Source organism: Salminus brasiliensis, chromosome 11, assembly GCF_030463535.1.
Source record: "Salminus brasiliensis chromosome 11, fSalBra1.hap2, whole genome shotgun sequence".
Lineage (NCBI taxonomy): Eukaryota > Metazoa > Chordata > Actinopteri > Characiformes > Bryconidae > Salminus > Salminus brasiliensis.
This window is the reverse complement of record NC_132888.1, coordinates 10,914,784-10,932,529: the sequence shown is the minus strand read 5'-3', so window position 1 is coordinate 10,932,529 and position 17,746 is coordinate 10,914,784.

Sequence of the window (17,746 nt, the reverse complement as noted above, 5' to 3'; positions counted from 1 at the left end):
TATATATATATATATATATATATATATATATATATAATAGATCAGAATCAGGCCATTGTTCTGTTTAAAATTATATTTATACATTTTTAATTCAAATTTCTATATTTTCAACCAAGACACTACAGAAATTACAGGATTTTTATAATTTCTCGATTATTATATGAAGTTATAGTATTATGTAAATGTTTTTTTCTATGCAGATGTTGTTTGGTTAGCTGAAGTATGTAGGTTTAAGTGATGCTAAGCTGACCCAGTATCTGAGTCCTGGTTGATTAATCAGGTGCATTCAGAATTGAGTCACTGCTAAATTCCAGTGGACACTGTTATGTCATTGTTTGTTTTGTTGAAGACATCAGGGGTTATCTAATCAATTCTGTGCCAGTTCTGTATAAATTAACACATATGTGTGTAATATAACTCCAAAATATCTTAATATCTTTTCTATTTTAAAGTATTTTGCTCTATATTTTATTTACACAAATAACACAATTATGTGCTCATTAGCCTAAAACTTCTCTCTGAGTACAAAAACATGTAGATTATTTTTGTAGTACTTTTTTACCTTTTATATTTCACAAATTCTTTTCAACAATTAACAGGTGAGCAGTAACAGGTAACATTTTGGCCCTTCATTTGCATTACCTAAAAATAAAAAAAAGTTGAAATATGCTCTCATTGCATCGTGTTCAGCAAAAATGGGAATTCCAGGCTGCTGGAAAAGAATACCAGGTAATTCCCCACTTTTACCATTTTTATCTCTATTGTTCTAAAATATAATAGAACATTTAACAAGATGTGTACACTTCTGATTGGTAATTTATGTCAAAAAAATCTTTTTTGAAAAATATCTAGGGAGGAGCCCTGTTTCTTTAAGATCTCAAATTGTGTGATTTGTTTTTCTAGTGTTTGGAGTGACTGCCAATTTTACAATTAACATTAATTGTACACTGTAAAAGTGATATCTTGGCAAGTAAAATCCTCTTAAATATAGTCTAAATATCAACTGTTTCTCATTTTTAGATTGATGGCAAAATATGATAGGACTATTCAAATTATTTCTAATTAGTTTTTACTTTTTGTAAGTGCTTTTATCTACTGACAGTGTCATTTTCCACTGGCTGATAGCTTTGCTTGTTTCAAGCATTATCTGCCAAAGGAATACGACTCTTTTAAACGATACAATAAAAATAACATAGACATGAATTAATCTTATAATATTAGGTATTTAGACTGCATTTAAGAGGCCAGAGAACTGACAAAAACTGTACACATGTCTTAGATGCTGCACACAATGTACCATTGATGTCAGTAAAGCATCTTCTCTTCATGATGCTCATTTTGCAATTATTATTGATATTTTCTCTGCGGCCTATAAACACAACCTGTGTTTATTTGTCCCAGTGACCTCTCTCTAGCTGATCCTCAGTGTGGAGGTTTGATCCATGTGCCCTCAAGCTGCTTTTTCACCACACTGGGTCAGTTGATGTCTGTTCTCTGATCTGCAGTTCCCCTGCTGTTCCAGAGCTTTGTTGAGGTGTGTCTGGAAGGCTGGCTGACAATCGTGTTTGATTCTGCCTTGTGCAAACTGTTCTAGTCTTAAGGGACAGCCTCTTCAGGGAGAACCATTCCGTATGTCCCTCCTAAAAAGTCAATCTTTTCCCCTTGTGTCTTGATTACGAGGCCTTATTGGCATTTACATCTGTATTAATCGGGCCACGCATGACCCCGCGTGTGTCCGGCTGGGGCCAGCCCCGGCAGATTGATTAACAAAGGCCGCCGCTTCAAGCTTGTCACCATGAGCTCGGGCAGGGGGCCTCAAGGGCCCCAGCCTGTCGGGACCCTTAGGGACTGAAGGCCTTTGGTGGAGCTCCGAACCCCAGACCATCCTATAGCCCGGCACAGACCCCGCTACAGGGACAGGATTAACCCTGCAGAATCACAATAGACGCACATGTCCCCTTGGCCAGGCCTGGCCCATTCAGACCTGCCTTACTTACACCCTAATAAGGATTAGACTTAATGAACTGGAAGGAGTTAACAATAAATGAAGAAGTCCTTTAAGCGGGCTCTAATTCCATTTTGTGTCGTGTCGCTTTTCTTTCCCCCATTCTGTCCCTCTTCTATTTGAACACAAGGTGTAATCCTCTTGAATATCAAAGGTGGGAAGGGAGTATGAATTTAGACTTCACTCTCCCCTGCTCCTGGACACATTAAACTCAGCCACCATCTGCCACGGTGACGCACTGCTTTCATTCACTGCCTCAGTGCTCCTGCCCTTATGTTATGCTTATAGGACTCAAATGTTATGACTTTCGTATGCTGTAGTCAGCATACATGTGTCATAAACAAGAAGTGCACCACCTAAACAAGAACATTACATTCCTGTATGTTATTATATTTCTGTCTGATTTACATTAATCCTTCATGTTTTACATTTAATTTTCATAATCTCGTCCTGCAGTTTTTAAAATATCAACACAGTTGCAACTCTAGATTGTTCGGTTGTGTGATTTAGGCTTTTTAATCGGATATAAAAATCTTTTACAGATTTTCTTTGCCATAAAATGTTCTCTAAAAAAATCTCTAGAAACACCCAACCAACCACAGTTGCCACCACAGCAACCATTTAGCACCACCTTAGCAGCAACCTGAGACACCACAGTTTTGCTAGGTCTAATAGACTGTCATAAATCAGCATCTTAAATGATTTGTAGTATTTATAGCTTGCAATGATTTCTTGGAAGGAGCGTAAGAGAGGTGCATTGTGACTCATAAATGTATGAATGTATTAAAATAAATCCTTTGATTCAGCATTATAGGACAAGAATAAAGTATTCATTGATGTTACTGTGACCTTCAATGAGATTTTAATCCAAGTAAATTTGTATTGTTTCTATTGGTTATTCCTCATGAAATATTCACAACAGGTGGTGAGATATTTGGGAAACTGCAGTTTTCAAATGGTGCAAACGCAGATTTTAAAGATTTTTCTTAGGAAGTGATGAAGTGCAGATTATGGATGTATAATGAATATGAACATTCTGATAATTGGAATTATACGATTTGCTTTCACTGTTTTAACATGTGCAGCCTTTTCTAAGTTTTACTAATCCTCCAGGAATATGGCATAGCATGCAAGATAAGGTTCTTTGTGATATAATTAAAATATTGTATTGGCCATATAACAGCAACGCTAAGTTAGGTTATTTTATTGTTTTGACTATGAGCAGCTGTCCTTGTATACAGGACAGGTCTGTTTAAACTCAAGGCAACAAGTCTTACCTTTTTTTGTAATTTATTTATCGATTTTTAACCCACACTATCATAGCTCCCCTTAGCACTAGCAATTTATAGCCTCTTTTCGAACTGCCGCTGATGCAGCATCACCAGGCAGCTAACACTCTTGGAGGAAAGCACCAGACCATCAGCTCTGTTGCTTTAGCTAACAGACATCTGTACCGGCCAACATTGCTTTTTAAGAGTAATATGGAGAGAAAACACCATCTACCCAACCAGAGAATGCATGGCCAATTGTGCTCTCTTGGACTCTGGTTGCTGATGGCAAAGTGGTATGGCTTGTTATTCGACTGCTGGGTCATAGTTGTAACGCATTAGACTTCTGAGCCTCTCTAAGCCCTTACTTTTTTAGATACTTATCCCAGTATTGTGGTAGAACATCAAAGTTGGCCATTTCTAATCTTGCTTGTGTTTTTCATATTTCTCCTCATTGCATTTGGAGACTTCTACAATGGGAATGCATGTTGTTGCCTGTGCATGAGTTAGACAGAAAAAGACTGACCCCTTCAAGAAAGAGGGAAAAAACAGAGAAAAAGAGAGAGGGGAATGGTCACTCTGGTGGACCGTAAGTCTCGCTCCTCCCCCCTGCCCTGAAAGGGCTTAATGACACCGACATCTGGCTGCAAACTCTCTTCAAAGCGTAGCTCAGTCAGGGGGGGTTGGCGATCAGCGATTTTGTGATGTGTCAGAAGTCACTGTCGAAGCTGATGTTGGGCCGGCCCTTGGCCACTTTGCTCTTAGAATGGAACAGGTCAGGGTCCAGTGAGCCACACACTGCACCCTAAGCCATTCGGAACACGAGGGCCACTTTTTTACGGCTGTTGTGGTGTCACTTCGTAAGTGCCTGCAATTCAAAGGCAATTACGTATAAACTAACACGGGGGTCTCAACTGATGGCAGATAAGGCCAAACTAAGTTCACCCCCTGTCTCACACTCTTGCTGGCACACACACTGACCCCCACTTGCTGAGGTCAGGATAATCACTCTCTGCACCTCCCCAGCGCTAACTCTGATGGCTCTAGCTGAGCCCTGTGCTGATTGGATTGAGGGAAATGGAATGGTCAGATCTTTGTGCTCCTACTCTTAAAAGTCAGGCTCTGGCAGTGAACCTGATGGTGGAAAACATCAGTCACTGAACTGCAGACAATCCTGCAGAAGCCCTCCACAGCTGCTCACACTCGCTTTTATTTACAGATCTTTTAGAGTTCCTGTGTGGTGTTCGGATAGGGTCCTGCAAATTCGCCACCGGCCTAACTTTGAGCTGAGAAATATACAGAAATATACAAAGGAGCCAGTTCTTTTGCTTTGTTTGGTTCATGCCACCCAGACCCCCCTAAGCCTGTAGAGCTGAGGGGTGCAGGACAGTTCAGTTGGTGTTGGAGGCCCAGCAGAAGGAAGCTGCTGGAGATCACACTGAAGGTGTTGCTGTAAGGGCGTCATCGCGTCATCGCCGGCATGCGCCAGATCAGACACCAACATCACCTCCTCACCCACCCCAAGAACCAGTCACAGCATGAAGGGTGTGATGCAAGCTCACCAAGCTCAGTGAGGGAAAATCCAAAAAACACGAGTATACTGGCCTGATGTAGTGTTTTAGTTTGGGTGGAAATAGCTCGGATTTTTTTGAAAAAGGCTTTTTTTCTAAGAGGATTAGGAATAGTGACAAGACATTTTTTTCACCCAGACTTTGGAGATCCAGCTCTCCCCTATGCACCAAGGGCTCATCTGGTGTTCAGCACAGACAAAACATCAATTACTGATTTGTCAATGCTGAGCATGCTTCCTAAATGCTTTGCTCTTTGTTTCCAAATCAATCATTTGGAAGTATTGGCCTGAGAGCATTTTTTCCCAATCCCTGGATAGTTATTTTATATTATATAAATCATCAAAGACGGCGGATGAATAACGCATTCAAATGAATGCTTGTCTGCAAATGACTAGATAGCAATGACAAAAGCAATTGTTCAAAAGGAAGGACATTTAAAATGGTGAAATATTCAAACTTCTCTTCCCGTACATATAACTTCCTGGTCCGTGTATGCAGAGGCAGTGGTCATGACAGAGGTAGCCAGAGTGCTAATTTCTTGGACGTCTCTGAGGGGAAGGCTCGGAATCAATCCCAGCTGTCAGTGCTGTCGACGCAGGTGCACGAACATAGTGGTGGTTGCAGGATGCGGGATGAGGGGTGGTAGGGGTGGTGGTGGTGTGTGTGTGTGTGGGGGGGTCGCATTTACATTTATATGTATATGTAGATGTGTACGGCATGTTCTGGGGCGACATGTAAAGACGTTGACACAGTAATCACAGGGCTTGGGGATGCCTTCTGTCCGGTGGCGTGACGAGCAGAGGCGAGCTGGACGTGGGGGAAACAAGCGTCCCTCAGATAACTACCTGCGCAAGCCGTCACTCCTCTGACAACACACAATATTATGCAAATAGGCGTCTGTGTGACGGCGGCCTGTAACCTAGTGTCACCGAAACACACCCTGCTGACTGCTGATCAACCCTCGCTCTTTCCACTGTCTGTCTGCCTCTGTCTCGCTCTTTCTTACTGTCCTTTCCGTTTGCTCCTTCTTTCTTCTTTCTTTTCTCTGTGTGTTTTTCTTTTACAGTTCTTTCACCTGCTCTATCTGTGATGCCTGATTTTCTCTTTAACTCTGACGAGTCAAAAGTAATGGCCAGTGAAAACAACAGAATAGTGTAATTTAATAGGAGATCTTTTTTGCAGGTCTGAAAAGGTTGGAAGTGCAGATTTAAAGCTGTCACTACATTTTCTGAATCAAATGTCAATGTAATTTGTCTCACTAAAATGTTATACAAAGTTAAGGCTCAATTATGCTCCATGTTAAATACGAATATGGATACAGACGGAGACTTCTGTCCATACTCTGTTCACTTTGTCCATATTTTGTGCATGTTCTGTAAAAACTTTTGACTCTAAAGTGCCCCCTAGTGTTGATGCTCCACTGACTGTAAAAGGGAGAATAGCATCCATTGTTACTACCACAGGCTCAGCACACCAGAAACTGCCCTATGTAACTTTGGTGAAGCGGTCAGGACAACTCTCACAAGTCATATTTCTGTAAAATCCTGGAATGATCCTCTACAGCATCGGTCCATCACAGTTCTGGATTTCTCAGCTTGTCCAGAAATGCATGTGTAAAGCTTGGCTTCTCAAAGCATGAAAGATACTCCCCTCCTGCAGAGAAAGCTCAGGAGCAAAAACTACCAATTCTTGCATAATGCTTGCATAAAGTCTTAAGTTTACTTAAAGTTCTTTAATTTGAAAGCTTGGTGTAAACAGCTTTTATACCAAATCTTTTTAGAGCATTTCTATTGGCCCATCATGAAGTCACAATGTAAAAACAATTGCCAGGTAAAAAAAAAAAAAATAGACGGTAATGACTCTCGTTTTGTCTGAGTTGAGCCTAACCACCCAGCCGTTTTGACCCGACACCCACGCTATGGCCTGTATTGGTTTTCAAAAACCAATGTGTGTCCCTCTGCACCTCTGAGTGTTTTTTCCTCACCTCTGAGTGGCTAAGCTAGGACAGATGGGTGATTATGACACCTGGCCACTGTGGACCCTCCTCAACAGTGTCAACTGGTTAAAAAAAAGATCACCCCTTATCTCACCTCTTGACTCAGAGAAGACAGCTGCCTTCAAAATACGCTAAAAACTAAAAAAAACAAAGCTAAAGCTAACATAACCTAGAGGGCCTTTCCTAATCTGACAGATCTGAGATTCTAAAACCAATGACAGCAAATGCTGGACAAACATACAAACAGGTTTAAAATTTCTCCCTTTTAAAGGGATTTGTCAAGCAAAGTCTACTGCCATTGCTCCCGCAGGTTGATTGAGCTGCTTGGTTCCTTCGTGAGTGGCCATGTGAGAAGCAGCAACGTGGCTGCTGTGTGAAAACAAGTTGCATGCCTTGCCGCTCTCCGCCACGTCCCGGAGTTGAACTGTGTGCCCAGACAGACAGGCAAGACATTGCGATTACATCTGTCCCCAAAGCAGGCAGAAATGTCTTTCCCTCATTTATATTATCACATTTGCCCTTCCTCATCCTCCCTGGCCAGACTAAAGACCATTTAAGGCACACTTATTAAACATAATCTAGTGAAGTTATTAAAACAAGCCAGCTTACAGAGATCCCTGCCACAATTCAATTACCTGTGTTGCTTGAGGGAGAGCTGGGGAGAGAAAATGACAAGTCTTCCGCTTTTATGGAGCAAGCGAGGAGCATCGTTACCGTGGCTTCAATTAACACAATGGGGACAGGGCGGTAATGAGCTCAGGGAGGATTTGACAAAGTAAAGTTGTGGTTCATGGCTGTCTGCCTGCCAGCGCTGAGGCCACTTTCAGGGGCACGCTGATCTCTTGCTGCCACTTCCCTAGTTGCACATCTGTCTGGCTTACTCAGGCCTTTTATCAGGATATGTGTTGGCATGTTCACTCCCAGACTAAACGGTTTTAGAAATCAAGTCTCTTAAGGCATTTCTTGTGAAAGGTCAATGTTGTGATTGCACTATTGTATGGTAGCGCTGCTAAAGTAATAAGTAAAGGGCCGACACGCTGTGTTTCTAATATACGATCAAAAATAAGCAGTTACAGAAAACATTACATAGATGCCCCAACTAAATACATCCGATTTTTTTATTGAATCCACCCTTTATACACAGTGACCTCCAAAGTAAATAAAAAAACAAATAACAAAAAAACAAGCAAACAAACAAAAAAAAACACCAAACTACTATTTCTAAGTATTAGCTAAATTTCAGGGTCATACATTTCCAAAGTCAGAAGAAAATAGTGTTTCTAGAGTTGCAGCATGTTTCAGTTATCTCAAATGTTTGGCGCAAGTCGGCCAGGATAGTCTTCTTGTCTTGACATTTCAATAAATCAGCCATGTTTAAATAAGTCTTTAGTCTTGGCTTATACAAATGGAGGCATTACTATTAGGTGAGCTCTCTCCAGCACCAAACAAAGTGGCACAGCAGCTATAGGAACATCTCTGGTGGGTAGGTGAGACATGGAGACTCCAGAGAGGCCTCAAACTTAAATAGGATAAATGGAAAGTGAGCTGAAAAGGAATGCAGTTGCAGTCTTGCAAATATTGACCATGTAAAAGCAGTCTGACTAAATGCTACATAACTGTATTAAGTAAAGTCAGACTTTTTAAAAAGTCTTATCTAGAGTATCTTGTGCTTCTCACCAGTCCCAAATACATTCAGTGATATGGAGGCAAGGGACAACCAGTCCATTGTTTGGAGACCACCAGCAGATTGATTTACAAATCTTGTCCATTTCAGCCATTTATTTGATGGGGCAGTTTTGGTGGTATACCAGTCAATGTAGTTCAATATTCCATTTACTTTGCTTTTTAAATTCAAATGGCCAGCATCTCATTTTCCTTCGACTTCTCTATTCTTATCCAAGTACAGGGCATACCTGATGTTTAGACGCTGAGGTTGTCCTCATTGAGGACAAACAGGTTTTAGTAATTAGAAATAAAGTGCTGAAATGTCCTATTTACACGAGTATTGTTAGAACTCCACCATTGGTTTGGGTGCAGTGGGATCAGCAACATCAATAAATTCAGGAGAAACGGATTAAGGAATAAGATAGCTTTTATTAAGAACTATTAGAGAGAGAGAGAGAGAGAGAGAGAGAGACAGACAGACAGACAGACAGAGACACACACACTCAAAAATTATTCAGGCCTTTGGTAGCAATGGCAGCATCACATATTTTGGACAATCTACTGGGTTCTGGCTGGACTCTGGCTGGTTTCCTTCACACATGCCTTTGAAAATTGTGGCCAAGTAGTTCAATCTTCATTTCATCAGACCAGAGGATTTAATTTTCATGGTCTGAGAGTCATTCAGGTGCCTTTTGGCAAACTCCCAGTGTGCTGTCATGTACCTTTAAGTGAGGAATAGCTGTTGTCTGGTCACTCTACCATTAAGACCTGATTGGTGGAGTGCTGCACTGTTGTTCTTCTGTACAGGTCACTCATCTTCACAAAAGAACTCTGGATCTCATTCATAGTGACCATTGGGCTCTTGGTTACCTGTCTGACTATGACCCTTTGTCCCCCATTGCTCAGATTGGCTGGGCAGCCAGATCTAGTAAGGCTGTTGGTGGTGCTCTTGGATATTATACAGAAATGTTCTTGTATCTTTTTCCACATCAGTGCCTTAACAGAATCCATGGGCAGTTCCCTCGACTTCATGGCTTGCTTTTCACTTTGACATTCACCATTTAATTTTTGTGTAATATATATATATATATATATATATATATATATATATATATATATATATATATATGATCACACAACAATAGAAGGAACAATAGATTCTCAATATGTATATTGTATATTAATTAAGATAAAATGTACACTAGAACCATGTCAGCTCAACCCCCCCCCCCCTTTTTTTTAATGCCTAAATGATTGGTTACCTGGTTAAAGTGTTCATCACATTGGTGGAAACCCTCTTCTAGATATACACAACCCTCTTCTCTATAAACAATTTTAAGAATGGTTCTATATCTTATTTTATCTTATATATACACCAATAATATAGCCATTTATAATCATTTTTTACTACTATATAGAGCTCTTTAAAAAAGAGCTTTCATTGTGCCAAGGATAAGACATTATTGGCTTGGAAAAACGCTGCTGAGATCTGTTCTGATGTAGTACATTATTTTATTTTTACTCACTGTTTTTATTATCTTAGTGTTTTTGATGAGCTGGCCATTGGGGAGGGGTGCTACTCTGATTGTGGTGGCATGTTAGCGTGTGTTGTGTTGGTACAAGTGGATCAGACACAGCAGTTTAAACACCTCAGCATTCCTGCTGGAATGAGAATAGTTCACCAACCAGAAACCTCCAGCCAACAGTGTCCTGTGGGCAGCGTCATGTGATCACTGATTAAGGATGACCAACATAAATAGGTACACATACATACTAGGTATGGTGTGTAATAGAGTGGACAGTGAGTGGACAGACACAGTGTTTAAACACTCCAGGAGCACTGCTGTGTCTGAGCCACTGTGCACAACACCACTGCAGTGCTGAGAAAGACGGACCACCCAGATAATACCGGCTCTGTGGTGGTCCTCTGGGGTCCTGACCATTAGAGAACAGAGTGAAAGGAGGTTTACAAAATACACAGAGAAACAGATTGACTACAGACTGTAACTATAGAACTACAAAGTGCTCCTATATGGGAAGTGGAGCTGATATAATGGGCCGAGTTCATTCTAAACCAGGGGTGATCATAATATTCAGATATGACTGAGGATTACTCTATCACTTTGTTTACTGGACTGTTCTGAACCCTTGCAGCTGCAGTTGCAGTGGATTTATTGATAGAGGCACACCGTTTGATCTGTGTCTGCATGCAGATAACCTTGAATTTGAGCTCTCACTCTAAAGCTGTGCTTCTCTGGTCAGCCCTGTGCTCTACGTGTGTTCTGAACCGCAGTGGGTCGCTGGGCTATCACTGAAATTGGATCACCTCCCTGTCATGTTGTTCCTTTGTCTGTTATCATAGTTCCTACTTTTTAATTTCTTCTATGTCTTTAATCTATGGTAGCTGGTCTGGGCCCAGTAATCCCTCAGATAAGTGGCAGACAGATTGTCTCTCTAAGGAGCAGCAGTTAGAGCTAGCCCTTGTTTGTAAACCCCATGTAAATATGAGCAGATATATAACAGAGAAAGCCAACTGTTGGTTGTGGCTTGGTGGTCTGGGGGCCTGCCACTCAAAAGGAGAGTTTGGGGGAGTTTATGTTACTTTAGTTAGAGGTCAAGAGCAGGCCAGGGAGGGTGTCAAAGGTCACACCTCTGGAGTCCTGTTAGAGGCTCTCTGCAGGAAAGGTCAGACACCATAAGACTGCTTCTGAAATGCTGCACCAGAGGTGCTTTAGGCCACGCCAAAATATAGACAGCTGAAGGTAGAGAATATTATCTTAGCTGTCAATATTAAGACCTTTTTGTGGAACAGAGCTGGAAAAATACGTCTAGGTTACCAACAGGTGACATAACTAAAGGACCTCTTTAAAGATCTTTTTTTAGCTGATGTATAATGTTGTACACCATTTAAAGTTATATTGCTAATGTAAATGTTTCTATACTTTGTACATCCAAGCCAATGCCCCTTTAGGAACTTTTATTTTTAGGTGACTTAACAATTTATTTACATTCATTTTGTCATGTTTTTACACTTTTCTAAACAATCCAACAATCAGAAATCATTTTCCATACATATGTAGTTAACTTCCACAACAAAGGTGTTAATTTATTATTTTTTTATCCAGTCTAATCTCATTTATTTTTATATGATTCATCATTCTGTAGAGGTGAGAGCAGCTTGATAAAGTGCCTGTTAAGTATTGTTGGCAGGGTTTGGCAGGAAGCAGCTTTGTCCCTCAGTGCATCTGCAATTACAAGACTGCAATTAGATTAGATTCTCAGAGAACATGGATGGTAGCAATAGAATCACTTGACCACTTGGTCCCATCCATCCCGAGAGCCAGAGACGTGACATCATGAAAATGATGGAGCAGGCCCTGCTCAGCTGGTCCTGATTGGTTAAGAGCAGCTCTGCTATTTTGCCAGTGATGTCATGGGAACCTGGCTGACCCCATCCCATCAGATGTTTATCAGGGATTCTAGCGAGCAGAGAGAATGGGGCTTTAGGCCGGAGGGTTTAGCCTTGACACCTCGGGCATGCAGCCTATCCACTCCTGGAAAAAAAAAGAGCGTCAGTCCCAGCCTGTGATGGGAAAGCTCCTAATTCAATTAGAGGAGAATGAACCCATCTAGAGTGATTTCATATGCTCCACAAATGCCTTGAGATCTGATACTTAATCTTGGCAGAACCTCTGCTGTTTTAAGCCAAGGCATTAAAACCCATGCTACATCCAGGCAAATGACTGGCTGCTGGGGAGTCTGCCTCCATGCTCTGTTTTTGGACTACTCTCTGATCTCATGTGAACTTTCAGGGATCTTCAAGGAAGGACTTTCTCATTTACAGAACTTTGAAGGAACTTTTTTTGAATGGATCACACAGGTAACGTACGTGATAAGAGCTAAAGCCAACGTCAGAAATGTGTAAAGTAAATCACATGCAATTAAATGTGTAGCACCTTGACCCTGAACCAGAGTTACCAGAGGCCCCAAACCAGAGATGGGGTATTGAATTAAGTGACTTGGACTCTAAAGACTTAGATTTCCCAAGTTAAGACTTGAAGAACTTGCTATTGTTTAGTTAGCAGTCAGCTACCTGCTGAGGTTGCACCCATTGCTGACACATGTGTGCAAATTCACACACTGAGGAGCAGTTGAACTGTGTTCTCTGGAATGAAGGTGCTCGTCCAGTACTTTTGGGATAAGTTAGCGAGTTGAGGATGAGGTGGGGTGGTGATCATCTAAAATCCTGACCTCCTTAATGCTTTTATCTCTGAATGGAATCAATGCTGTCTACTGGACAGTAGAGACAGTTACTCCAACAGTAACAGGATAAACTCTCTTTTTCATTTCATTGATTTTAGAAAAAAAAGCAGTTGAGCAGTTGTCCCAATATTTTTTGTCCATTTAGTGTATGTTACCAGGCCAGGGCATGCAGTCAAATTCTCTGTAAGGTCTGTGTGATTAGTTTACTCCATACCCCAACCATTTGGATATTTGTCACAATAGGCCATTATCGTATGTATCAAGACGGTCGGCGTCGGTTTGTGGCAGCCAAAAAAATATTGGAATTTTTAATGTCAGAAGTGGTTATGATTCTTTTTTTACCCGGCAGTGGATAAAAGACTCACATTGACTTACAAAATGATTAGATGACTTATTGACAACTCTGCATGGAAACAAGACTAGGTCTTAAACTACCCTAAATGTAAGCCCGCAGTCCACCAAGCCACAACCAGCAGTCTGCTTTCTCAATCATGGATCTGCTCATAATTACATGGTGTTTGTAAACAGGGTCCAAAAGCTGCTTAGTGTGTTTAATTTAATCAATTCTGATCTATTATTATATGATGCATTGTTTGGTGGATGTAAGGCCAGTATGATAAAGTGCCTGTTAAGTGTTGCTGGCAGGGAATGGTAGGAACAGCGCTGTCCTTCTGTCATTCAATAACAAGCCAGAGAAATCTTAAAGGTATCTTTTCTGGGTAGAAGCGGCTCATTTGTCTGAGGACATTTTAGGAACATGTCTTGAATGGCATATATTTACAATGCACTGTCCTCAAGTTGAAGCCCAGGTCAGAAATCGGTAAAGCCATTTTTCTTCATATAACATATAAAGAACTTCCAGATACCACTGCTGCAGCTTGCTGTGAGCTCAACAGTAGAAGGTTTTGCTCTATTTTCTTCCGCCCTACACAAAGGTAAACAAAACAGTCTGAGCTTTTAAGTCTGCTTCTTTCTGTCATTGGCTGTTGACTCCTGTGCTCGTATTAGGAGAGAAGCGCGCCCCAAACCTGTTCCTTTAGTGTTCAGAAAATTTCTTCTGAAATCCCTGACTGTGGCTTTAAAGAACAGCTCAGCAGGATCTGATTGTGGTAACTTACCCCTGAAGGAAAGGAAAATATGTGAATAAACCGTACATGAACGTCTCAGATATGTGAAGTAAATCCCTCAGAAAGTCTTTTAGACACCCCAGAACACAAGGAAAAGAACCCAGGTGAAAACAGCCGCTTGAGCTGAGATCCTAGGACATTTGAGCCATGTGTCTTTCTGCAGTGAAGCAACTCCCAGAGGACAAAATGTGTAAGATATGGATTAGCCTTGTGTCTTAAAGGCCAAAGGGCAGAATCACTCCCATAGTCCTCCACAGCATGTGCTCTGATATCCTCTCGCCCACTCCATTATACACCCGCAAATGCCTTTTGGTGGCGTGCTGGTTTGAATACCTTCTACAAGAAGCAGTAAATATTCATAGCCATAAATGTAAAGGAAACTAAGGGATATACTGAGTTTGTAATGTATTACACTCTAAAAAAAATAAAAATAAATGTTCTTTAAGCGATGTCATAGAATAACCACTTGTGACCTTTGCATCAAGAGAAAGTTTTTGGGGTAATTTAAAGGTTCTTCACACTCATTCCTCTCTATGACAAACATGGTGCCAAGAGGGATCTCTCAAAGAACCATTTGTAATAAAATTTAAGATTGTATTTTAAGAGTGTAAAAGCCTTAAACTGATCCTGGGTAGGGCCTCCTTATGCTCCCAAAGCAACCTCAGTTCTTCATGACATAGAATCCAACATTTTGGTCCCTGTTGACATGATTGCGTCATGCAAGTCCTGCAGATTTGTCAAGAATTCTTTCATGCTGCAAATCTTCCATTCCACCATATCCCAAAGGTGTTCTGTTGGATTCAGATCTGGTGACTGGGAAGACCACTCAGAAACACTGAACTCATTGTCATGTTCATGAAACAGTTTGAGACTTTGCTTTGAGACATGGAGCATTATTATGCTGGATAAAGTCATTAGAAGATGCATGGCAAAGTCAAGAACAGTACTCAGTGGTCAAGAACAGTACTTCCCTTGTCGTCCCTATGCTCTATGTGTGTTCTGCACCACAGTGGGTTGCTGGGCTATCACTGAAATTGGATCACCTCCCTGTCACATAGTCCCTCTGTCTGTTGATAGCTCCCACTTTTTAACAAAGTATATTTTACTTTGTATGGTAGCTGGTCTGGTAGATGGTCTAGCTTCATTAGAACATACATGTCAAGTTCAAGAACAGTACTCAGTGGTCAAGCACTCTACTACATAGGCTGTGGCATTCAAGCAATGATTCACTGGTACTAACAGGCCCAAAGTGTGCCAAGAAAGCATTCCCCACACCTTTACACTACCTCCACCAGCCGGGGCTGTTAACACAAGGCAGGCTGGGCACATGCATTCTAGCTGTTGGTGCCAAATTCTAACCATGCCATCTGTGTGCCTCAGCAGAAACCAATAAGCTGAGTTTTCAGTCTTCAGCTGTCCAGTTCTGATGAGCCTGTGTCCACTGCAGCCTCAGCTTTCTGTTCTTGGCTGATAGAAGTGGAACCCAGCATGGTCCTCTGCTGTTGAAGTCCATCCGCCTCAAGGTTAAATGTGTTGTGCGTTCTGAGATGCTTTTCTGCAGAGCACCGAGTGTTTATCTGAGTAGTCTTTTTTTGTCAGCTTGAACCAGTCTGGCTATACTCTTCTGACTACTCTCAACAACAAGATATTTCTCTTGGCAGAACAGCAGCTCATTCATTTCTGTCATTTTGAAATAGAAATGACATCATTAACATTGTGTGCTTAAAATTAGCCAGTAGAAATGGTCCACAATACATTCTTTTCAAAATTTCTGAAAATATTTTTTTTCAGAAATTTCAATACATTTCTTCTCCTTCTCCTTAAAAGATACCATTTTTAAGATACCAACAGACCACGAATTTGGCGTACATAACAAAAACATACCCTGGCAAAGAATATATGGATTTATTAAATAAATTATAATAAAAATGTGTTTGGAGTTTGAAAATGTGAAGTTTTTGATGTAAAGGCTGTAATTGGAGAATGTAAAGGTTGCAGTGTCGTTTTTGCCTCTGACTCAGCAGCGGCAGCACAGTGTGTGTGTGTGTCAGAGTGTGGTGTAAGGGGCTGCTGGCGGGCAGCTTCCTGTGGGGGCAGCCTGTTTGCCCTGTTTCTCTCTGCCGTCGGCAACACTCCACTGTTTGTTTTAATCACCACTCTATTTGCCAAAGACCTTTTTTTTTCGAAACGATGCGAGCGTTTTCCTCTGTGACGCAGGCAGGACACAGCGGGGACAGACAGTGTGCCTTGCAGTATTTCCTAATTTATCTAGTTCAGAAAAAGTCACTTTTTATTTCTTCACTATCCAAAAAGGGTAATGTAGGGGCCATAGTGACACACAGTAATATTGATTTTCGGGTTTAGCAGTACTGACAGATAAGAAATACTCTCATTTGCTGGCGTTTCGTATTGTTTTATACCAACATTTCAAAATACATAAAAACAAAATGAATAATTAGTTTCCTTTCTAGAAATGTGGGTTCTGTCTGGTGTACCTTTAAATGCCATTAATCAAATTTAAAGAACATTTAGAACCCTCAATTTGTCTTCTTTAAGGGTTCTTTAGAAAAGTGTCATCATATTGGAGGAAAACATTTTGTGGATGTTTTTTTATGGTACCTAAAAAACATTAAAGCCTCTGATTTATAGTAAAGTAAATAACAATAATTCCCTCATTATTATGGCATCTGTCAAAGTGTGGGACATACATATTTGGCAGCAAAGTGAACAGTCAGTTCTTGATGTTAAAAGCAGAAAAATCTGAGCAACTTTGACAAGGGTCAAATTGTGAAGGCTAGATAACTGGGTCAGAACTCAAATCTCAGAAACATTAGCCAGGTCTTGTGGGGTGTTCCCGGTATGTAGTGACAGTACTAGATCCTAGGAAGGACAATTCAGAGCTCTTTTTTGTGTTTGTGGCGCGAAGGCAAGCCTGTCCGGTCTGAACCCACAGAAGAGCTATAGTAACACGAACTGCTAAAAAAGTGTTTATGCTGGCTATGTCCTGTGGAATCCATGCCTCAACAGGTCAGAGCAGTTTTGGTGGCACAATGGGAAACCTACACAACATTGGGCAGGTGTTTTTTGTTTTGGTTATGTATGGTGTATTGCTTGGAGTAAAAACGAAGGTGCCAAGAGAACCATTTTTGCGAATGAGAGTCAAGTCAAGTCAAGTCAAGTAAAGTGGGTTTATTGTCATTTCAACTACATACAGAGTACACAGTGAAACGAAACAACGTTCCTCCAGGACCATGGTGCAACATAGACAGTGCATACAAAACACAAGTGCAACACAAACAAACAAGTGCGGACAGACAACACAGTACAGACAGATGAGATGTTTGATTGTGAACTTCTTACTGATGTTTAAAGAAGTTTAAAGGCTCTTATTGCCCCAGATCTTTAGTTTTAGGAGGATTGATGCTTTAACCTTCGTCAGTATAATTTCAAGTATCTCCTGCTGCTGTGATACCTTAATAAAATTTTGAAAATATCATGATATTAAATTGCATCAATACCACCAGCACTGCCAAGTGTATTTTCGTGGGCCCGTCTTTTTGGATGGCATGCATCAGTGGAGTGTGTATTCCTCCCTCTGCAGTTGTCTTCCCCCGTCTCCCCCGGTCTATTTGTTCTCTGTTTTGTGATGTCTGCTGCTGGGATTATTGGCTGCAGTGCCATCCTGCCTGGCCTTGTCTTCTGGCTGCGAGAGAGCATCCACATGGCATTGTACCAGACGTCAAAGCGCTTCTCAATGGAAAGCCCTGCTCTCATTCGCCGCCCCTTTTGTTCGGGCCTCAAAGTTTATTTATCTATCAGCTGTTTCCCTGATCTTTTTCACAAACAACTGG